The sequence below is a fragment of the Platalea leucorodia genome (assembly GCF_965183815.1).
Source record: "Platalea leucorodia genome assembly, chromosome: 1".
NCBI classification, from domain to species: domain Eukaryota; kingdom Metazoa; phylum Chordata; class Aves; order Pelecaniformes; family Threskiornithidae; genus Platalea; species Platalea leucorodia.
In genome coordinates this window covers 105,108,187-105,117,309 of record NC_138823.1, presented here as the reverse complement: position 1 = coordinate 105,117,309, position 9,123 = coordinate 105,108,187, and the positions used below count along the sequence as shown (strand labels likewise).

Sequence of the window (9,123 nt, the reverse complement as noted above, 5' to 3'; positions counted from 1 at the left end):
CCTATGCAACTGCTGGCTGCATCTCCTACTGCTTTTGCTGAATATGACCCAAACACACGGCACAATGATTGGTCTCCCCCAAATGCTTACTCATATTACTATAGCAAATGTCAATATTTTTCTGAACCTTTTCTGAACCTAGAGGAAGATGTCTACAGGCTTGATCCACAATCTAATGAAGCTTAAAGGGTGTTTTTCCTAGGTAACTCCATTGGTTCAGTCCCACTGTCCCACATGGAAATCAAAGCTTTTGAGCTCAGTTGTAATACCTGTTACACAAATTACTGCAGTGACATATTGCTAAATGAGTTTTATTGGGATGTTTGAAATGAGGTATGCCTTGATCTGAAAGCTCTTGGGCAGGATGGCCAGTCACTGTCTGAGGGGTGTTGACAAGAATTCCCTCTGAAAACATCCAAAAGTGCTGGCAACTTTTATCTGTACCTGAGATCACAGAATGGTTGAGGTTGGAAGGGAGCTCTGGAGGTCACCCAGTCCAACCCTGTGGTCCAGGATGGTTACCTAGAACTGGTTGCCCACATCCAGATGGCTTTTGAGTATCTCCAGGGATGGAGACTCCACAACCACTCTGGGCAACCTGTCTCAATGCTCAGTCACCCGCACAGTTGTCATGGTTTAACCCCAGCCAGCAACTAAGCACCACACAGCTGCTCGCTCACTCCTCCGTCCTCAGTGGGATTGGGGGAAAAAATCGGAAGAGTAAAAGTGAGAAAAACTTGTGGGTTGAGATAAGAACAGTTTAATAATTGCAATAAAATAAAATAAAGTAAAATAGTAGTAGTACTAATACTAATACTACTACTAATAATAATAATATACAAAGCAAGTGATGCACAATGCAACTGCTCACCACCCGCTGAGCCTGACATCATATGGTATGGAATATCCCTTTGGCCAGTCTGGGTCAGCTGTCCTGGCTGTGCCCCCTCCCAGCTTCTTGTGCACCTGGCAGAGCATGGGAAGCTGAAAAGTCCTTGACTAGTGTAAGCACTACTTAGCAACAACTAAAACATCACTGTGTTATCTACATTATTCTCATACTACATCCGAAACACAGCACTATACTGGTTACTAGGAAGAAAATGAACTCTATTCCAGCTGAAACAAGGACAACAGTAAAAATGTTCCTTGATGTTCAGAGGGAACCTCCTTTGTTTCAGTTTGTGACCACTGCCTCTGGTCCTCTCACTGGGCACCACAGAAAAGAGCATGGCTCCATGCTCTTTGCACCCTCCCATCAGATATTTATACACACTGATGAGACCCACCCTCTCTTCTCCAGGCTAAAGAGTCCTAGCTCTCTCAGCCTTTCCTCATATATGAGATGCTCCAGTCCCTTAATCATCTTTGTGGCCCTTCACTGGACTTTCTCCAGTACATCCATGTCTCTCATGTACAGAGGAGCCCAGAACTGGACACAGTACTCCAGGGGTGGCCTCACTAGTACTGAGTAGAGGGGAAGGAGCATCTCCCTCAGCCTGCTGGCAACACTCCTCCTAATGCAGCCCAGGATACCATCAGACTTCTGTGCTGCAAGGGCTCATTGCTGGCTCATGTTCAACTTGGTGTCCACCAGAACCCCTAGATCCTTTTCTGCCAAGCTGCTTTCTGGTTGGGTGGTCCCCACGATATACTGGTGGCCACGAGCATATGTTTGTGCATGGGGTTGCCCTTCCCCAGGTGCAGGACTTGACACTTCTCCTTGTTAAACTTCATGAGGTTTCTGTCAGCCCAATTCTCTATCCTGTCCCTCTGAACAGGGTACAACCCTCTGGCCTATCCGCCATGCCTCCCAGTTCTGTATCATGAGCTGAGGTTATACTCTGCCCCATGATCCAGATCATTAATGAAGATGTTAAACAGGACTGGAACCAGTATGGACCCCTGGGGTACACTGTGCCTTACTGGCCTCCAACTAGACTTTGTGCCACTGATCACCACCCTCAGGGCCCAGACATTCAGCTAGTTTTCAATCCATCTCACTGTCTGCTCATCCAGCCCCTATGGCAACAGCTTGAGGGGCTATGAGGCTCTTACGGGAGACAGTGTCAAAGGCCTTACTGAAGGCCCAGTAGACACTAGCCACTGCTCTCACCTCATCTACCAGTCTCATCATTTCATCATAGAAGTTATCAAGTTGGTCAAGCATGACTTCCCCTTGGTGAAGCCATGCTGACTGCTTTCAATAACCTCCATGTCCATGTTTTTGAAAATGGTTTCCAAGATTAGTTGCTCCACCCTTCAGCCTCCAGAGGTGAGACTCACTGGCCTTTACTTCCCTGGCTCCTCCTTCTTGACTGTCTTGAAGATAGGAGTGACATCCTCCAGTCTTCAGGCGTGTCATGTCCCACTTGGGAGAACGCGAGGGGGAAAAAGTGACTAAGATTCGCAGATGCTCTCAGTGTGGATTACGGTGAGCCAACACTCAAGGTCCATACACAAACACCAGCTTTAATAGAAAGCTTCTATAGAAACAAATACTGAGTACAAATATTCAATACCCGCCAGCCCTCTCATGATTATATCTACACCAGCTATGCAGCTAAGCTATGCAGCTTTATGGAAAATCGAGGTAGGCCACGCTTACCTGTAGTAAATTAACTACAATTTAACAACTTTAACAACTTAATAACCGGAGGAGGGGGGAGAGAGAGAGAAAGGGAGAGGAGAAAGAAGAGGAGAATCATCAGTCTTGGATCCAGTGTTGGACCTGCCAACAGGGATATTCGGTGGGGAAAAGAGAGCAAGAGAAAGCAAGAGTCCCTATTTATAGATTTCAGTCCCTGGAATTCAGGAATCTTCTCTTTTCCCAGTTCCAGGAGTGGCAGAGATACCAGTCGAATTAAGAGGGGTGACCAGTCAAACCAAGAGAAGTGATACCAGGACCCTCCCCCAGGCAGTAGGTTGTGGGGGAGATAAGGCACTTCATAGACAGTGAGTGGTGGGGCCGAGACAAGGCTGCAGGACTCCCCCTCTCACCCTCAGTCCAGGTACTGTCTGGTCCTGGGTCCTAGCAACCATTGCTCTGCATTGTGGTTTCAGCACCAAGGCTGTTTGAGACATCTCATTTTTTTGCACTAGCAGTTCTCTACAAGGCACTTCTCCCAGCCACCACAATTGAGCAAATGTTATCCAGAGTAGCCTTGCAATGACATCTGCCAGCTCCCACAGCACTTGTGGGTGCAAACCATCAGGACCTATGGACTTAAGTATGTCCAGTTTGCTTAAGTATTCTCTAACCTGATCCTCATCCAGCAAGGGTACATTTTCCTTGCTCCAGACTTTCCGCCTGGTCTCTGGGACTCCTGAAGCCAGTCTTGCTAGTAAAGACTGAGGCGAAGAAGGCATTCAGTACTTCAGCCTTTTCCATGTCCTGTGTCATCAAGGCCCCTAGCCTATTCAGTAGGCAGACCCACATTTTCCCTAGTATTCCTTTTGCTAGTTATGTACTTATAGAACTTCTTGTGTGCTACATACTACATTAATACACTGGAAATACTGCTCTTGCTGCCGCATCTGAGCCATGTGGTTGTACTAGCTGTCTAAATTTCATAGATGCACCTGGCTGAATCTTCATTGCCCAGTGCAGACATACCATGGTTGTGCTGCCAGCAAAAATGAACGTTTTTCCACAATATACTTCCTTCTTCTATGCAAATCCAGGTATTTTAGTGATTTTTTTCAATATCTGTGAAAATGCAAAGGAATGTTCCCTATTAGCACGCTACCTACCTTTGCCTTGTCAATCAAAACCTGGAACTCTTCTTGCAACTTTCTCACATTTTCCAATGAAAGTCCCTCTTGAGCTAAAGAGCAAAGGTATTTCTCTTGCTCGTTTTCAAACCACAGTTTTATCTGCATAAAAATACCAAACAAAACTTGTTTCCCCACTCAGTAAGTGAAACATACACTATCCATAAATATAGTGCATAGAAATTAGTCTGTCTGTTAAAATAAGTTAATATACTTCATATGTATCTCTGTTAAGAAATTCTGCCTCCTTATATTACAGCTGAATTTGGTTAGCCTGAGATACTGAACTGATGACTATAATTCGTTTTGCATACTCATAAACTGCTAATATTAATAGCACTACTCACACATTGTGTCTGAGCAGCACTAATATGTAAACAGTGATATACATAACATCAGATAAATTCAGCTATTTGAACAGAGAAAAAGAAGCTTAAAACTGTAGCTTGTTTAACACAATTCTCAAAGTAATACAGACCTAGTCACAGTCGTCTTCAAATTTTATGGCTTCCCCAAGATTCCCCAGCTGCTGGAGGCATTTATTGGATAACAGCACCAGTCTATGGACTTCCTCATCTACTTGATTATACAATGTGGTTACATGGCATCTCTGTTAGGTGTGGAGGAAACAATTTTTTTTCAGAATTTTTCTGACAGGCACTTTGTCAGAAGGTGAACTGTATCCTTCAGAAGGCATCAATCCCTATTTTGTTGAAGAATGTCACTGCAAACAAGCCAGTAACGACAAAATATATTAGTTTATTCAACTTGTCAAATGAAAATGTACCTTACTCAGAACCACATTAACATGGTGGTTGCACTTTTAAAAAGTGTCCAAGAATATTAAGTGTATTTGATTCTAGCTGCAAAATAATGCAAGGCATAGAAGACCTTTTAAGGCTGTATACATGTAGTTGTCCCCACTTGAGAAACATCAGCCTAAAACTCAATTCACTCAAACTGTGCTCTAATGAAACTCGAAATCTACACAGTTAGAAGCAACAGGATTTGTTGAATCAGAACTTTATTACTTTGTCTTTATGGAAGGTGAGTGACAGCTGAATTTTGGAGAGCCCTAGAGCTTCTTTAAAAATAAAGCTGCAGCAGCCATGAATTAGAGGGACTGACCAAAAGACAATCTCAACTTACAAATGAAGTAAATGGCTATTTCCACTTCTCCTTCTATTAGAATAGAATAGACTAGACTACTTCAGTTGGAAGGGACCAACAACGATCATCTAGTCCAGCTGCCTGACCAATTCAGGGCTGACCAAAAGTTAAAGTTCTGTGTGGCAGAACTCTTTCCTAAGTCTTGCAAGGACTGTTCCACCTTCTAGCCTTAGTGTTATTAACAAGGCCTCTTCCAAAACAAGCTTGATCATTGTCTTGTGTTTAGTGATGAAATCACGCACTTCCTATGCAGAAGAAAATTACTATGTGTCATTTGTTCAGAAAAACCCAGAGAGGGAACGCCATGTAGCTCACACGTATTAAAAAATAAATCCAGATTATGAGGACTTTGCTAGTGTCTACTCCACACTTGCAATTTTTGACTAGACATTAGCTATAATTTTTGACAAATGCATCTAAACCAGATATTCATCCAGGGAGAGCTGTACTTACACACAAAATTCTGGTCAATATTCTCTTGACCCCTTGTATATTTAGCTGGAATAGCCATGTTTGAGGTGTGGTTTGACATGACAGATAGCATTAGTGAGCTACTTCTGGTCTAGTGACTGTGGTATAAAACTTCATTAGCACTGGAATTTAGGTAAGTACAATCACATTTTCTTATCCAAGATAAAATTGTAAAATTCCTCTTACTGCTATAAATTCAGTTTGGTGCACTACAGGTTCAATCAGAAGGCATTTAATCTGCTAGGCTAAAGTTGATTCAAAAGCCAGTTTCTTTATTTGACAACAGAGAAATTTGAACCCATCCTTTCAATCAAAACTTACTTGCACAGAATTGAGAGTTCTGTTGGTTGTTAGTGAGCTGACTGAGTTTTGCAGAAAGACAATGGCCTCTTTTCAGTTTGTAATGAAGTGTTTCTACATTGAGAAAACATGATAATAGGTAGAACTTCAGAGTGTTTTGGTATCTTGAATTTAAAAGCACAACAAATAGTCACAGAACTCTCTGTGAGTTACTCATAGCAAGTGCTAATCATCTGTAGAGCTTCGGTTCTTCTGATGGTTTGAAACCAGCATAATTAAACTGGTATGATAATTTTAGTGTTACATCGAAAAAGCCCATGTCTGGGCAAGAAGAGGATAAAACCAATTTCAACTTCAGGCACTTTCATTTTGGTACCAACTACACTTATACTCCATGCTTTAGAAATCAGAATTTTTTGTAACAGATTAGGACAGGTCCACTGACCTCTGGAGAAAAGAAGACAATACTGCTCTCCTGTGGAGAGCTTCAAGGTCAGACTCAAAGCTAGAATAAATCATGCCAACTAAGAATCTAATGTGGGATACTCATATTTGGGTTAGACCAAACTAGGAGTCACTAGTTACACCAAATCTCTTAAGATTGAAAATACTGCATCACACTGAAGCAGATAAGGTTTAATATAGCCAGAGATTACATACAGGTTTTGATAACTCTGAGCAATGTTTTTACTTACCTGAGTTGCTGTGTCCCAGTCAGGTCTAAAAGCACACTCCTTATCAATCAATATTAGGACACTGTGAATGGAATGAGGAGTTGCATTCTGATAGGGATGACAAAATGCAGTTAGAGTAAATTCATTACTGTGAATATTACACTCTTCCATTTTCTAAGGTGCTACGGAAAGAAGTTTCCCTGTCTAATTGTTACTCAGAATACAACCAAGAAGGCAACTTGGTTCACCTGAAGCATCTTAGTCTCTTCAGTACACCACCTCATCCCATACTAAACGGCCAGGTAAATTCCATGATGCTAAAATAATTCCTACTAAAATTATTGCTAGCTTATAAAAGTTAAATTAACTTGTAAATAAATGTGCTTCTTCTAAATCAAAATTAATATTTATTAGTTCAAAGTACTGTAGAATGACTTATCTTCTATGCTAATGCTGAATTTTTCAAATGTTTTGCAAGCTTATTTATATTACATTCTGACCCATGAGCTATACTCCTGCTAAGTGTTTTTAGAATGGAATTTTATTCCAAAAGACTTGCTATAGCACCAAATTGTGTCGTCATTTCTGTGAGATCCCGTTTTTATGAAACAAAAAAAAATTTAAAAGATACTAAAATCTTGGACTGTTCTATAGATGAAATTATGTTTTCCTGAAGTTGAACCTATACATTAATTTTTACCAGTTTTTCTTGAGCAGTTTCCTATTATAGCAGAGAGAAGGTATTTTGAGCACTTTTAAAAATCTATCAGTTTGATATTTAAGGATTGAAACAGTTCCTGCCATAGCAAATGGATACACCTACTCTGCGGGATACAATGGAGTGCTTCCTAGGTGTATGTGAGACTGACTTGTGCCCTGGGTGAGGACATGGCATAAGTCCACCTGCTACTGAGTACATGACTTCAATAGGATGTGACGAAGCCAAGTGCAGGTTCAGCTACCCTGAAGATCAGTTTTGTGAATTTGCTTTAATATGTTTCCATATGTTGCCTATTTTGTACTCTCAAAATGTCTTTTGAGGATATGCTTTCTCCAGTGAACTGAAAACAACTCAATGGTTTTTATACAACAGTAAAATTACATTGCCCCACTCATATCCTCAAACAGAACAAGCTTACTTCCAGTCCATCACACCTCTGAAATTTCAGAGTCTTATGAATAAAATTTCCTCTTCATTCAGATACTTCCTGCATTACAGAACATTCTTAACATCAGTTTGGTCTGCTTTGATATTCTGTCGCCTTCATCTAATATTCCATATTACTACCATTTTCATACCTGACCACCTAAAAAACCATTTCAATATGTGTGGTTGGTTGACCTTGGCTGGATGCCAGACCCCCACCCAGCCACTCTTGCCACTCCCTCTCCTCAACAGGACAAGTGGGAGAAAATAAGATGGAAAAGCTTGTGGTTCAACATAAAGGCAGGGAGATTGCTTACCAAGTACTGTGACAGGCAAAACAGACTTGACTTGGGGAAAATGAATTTAATTCATTGCCAATTAAAAATAGAGTAGGATGGTGAGAAAAAAAGACAAAACTAAAAACACTTTCTCCCACCCCCCCATCTTAGGCTCAGCTTCACTCTTCCAGCCACAACTCTTCTACCTTCCCGCCAGCAGTGGCACAGGGGGATGGGGAATGGGGGTTTGCAGTCAGCCCATAACAGTTCATCTCTGCCACTCCTTCCTCTTCACACTTTTCTCCTGCTCCAGTGTGGGGCCTTTCCACAGTTCCACAGGCTGCAATTCTTCAAGAACTGCTCCAGCATGTGTCCTCTCCATAGGGTACAGTCCTTCAGGAATAGACAGCTCCAGCGTGGGACCCCCATGGGCCTCAGTTCCTGCCAGAAAACCTGTGCCTGTGTGGCCTCCTCTCCACAGGCCACAGCTCCTGCCAGGAACCTGCTCCAGGAGCATGGGCTCTCCATGGGCTGCAGCTTTCTTTAGAGCACATCCACCTGCTCCACCATGGGGTTCTGCACTGGCTGCAGAGAAATACCTTCTTCACCATGGTCCTCCACAGGCTGCAGGGGAATCTCTGCTTGGGCACCTGCCCCTCCTTCATCACTGACCTGGTGTCTGCAGGATTGTTTCTCAACATTTTTTTCCTTCACTTCTCTCTATCTCACACTGCTGTGCAGCAGTTTTTTACCCTTTTTTAAATCCATTATCACAGAGGTGCCACCAGTGTTGTTGATGGGCTCAGCTAAGGCCAGCAGCAGGTCCATCTTGGAGCTGGCCAGAACTAGCTCTGTCCGACATGGGGACAGCTCCTGGTCTCTTCTCACAAAGGCCACCTCTGCAGCCCCCCTGCTACCAAAACCTTGCCATGTAAACTCTATATAATCTGCACATGGGAAGTGCTGTAGCACAATAGGGCTGACAACAGGAAGTTACAAGCATGCACGTCTCTCCCTTTGCATGGGCAGCTGTATATAACTAAGTCAATCTCCAGAACTATTTTCCCAGTAAGCTGATTCATTTCTGTGTCATGTTTGAGAAAACTGGACTTTAGCATAATAGATTGATTCAGCTTTCACTTAATTTCTGTCTGAAGAAAGTTAAACCTTTCTCAAGTAACTTTCTCTTTAATCTTATTTTTTAAACTATTTCTGCTTCAACTTTTTCACCTCATCCTTGTGAGTCCTTACTCTCTAGAACAGCAATCACTATAAGAAAATTCATATTCCCAAAACAATTGCAATATGC

General features: G+C 42.2%; 1 pseudogene across 1 annotated transcript; it reads right to left on the bottom strand.

The window, feature by feature from the left end:
- Positions 1–2,203: 2,203 nt before the first annotated feature.
- On the bottom strand, positions 2,204–8,425 carry LOC309598584 (pleckstrin homology domain-containing family G member 4B-like; annotated as a pseudogene). Its single transcript has 7 exons — positions 8,414–8,425; positions 6,411–6,497; positions 5,737–5,829; positions 5,046–5,189; positions 4,253–4,382; positions 3,754–3,876; positions 2,204–2,371 (listed from the first exon to the last, which is right to left on the bottom strand). The product of its transcript is annotated as a pleckstrin homology domain-containing family G member 4B-like (transcript).
- Positions 8,426–9,123: the final 698 nt, after the last annotated feature.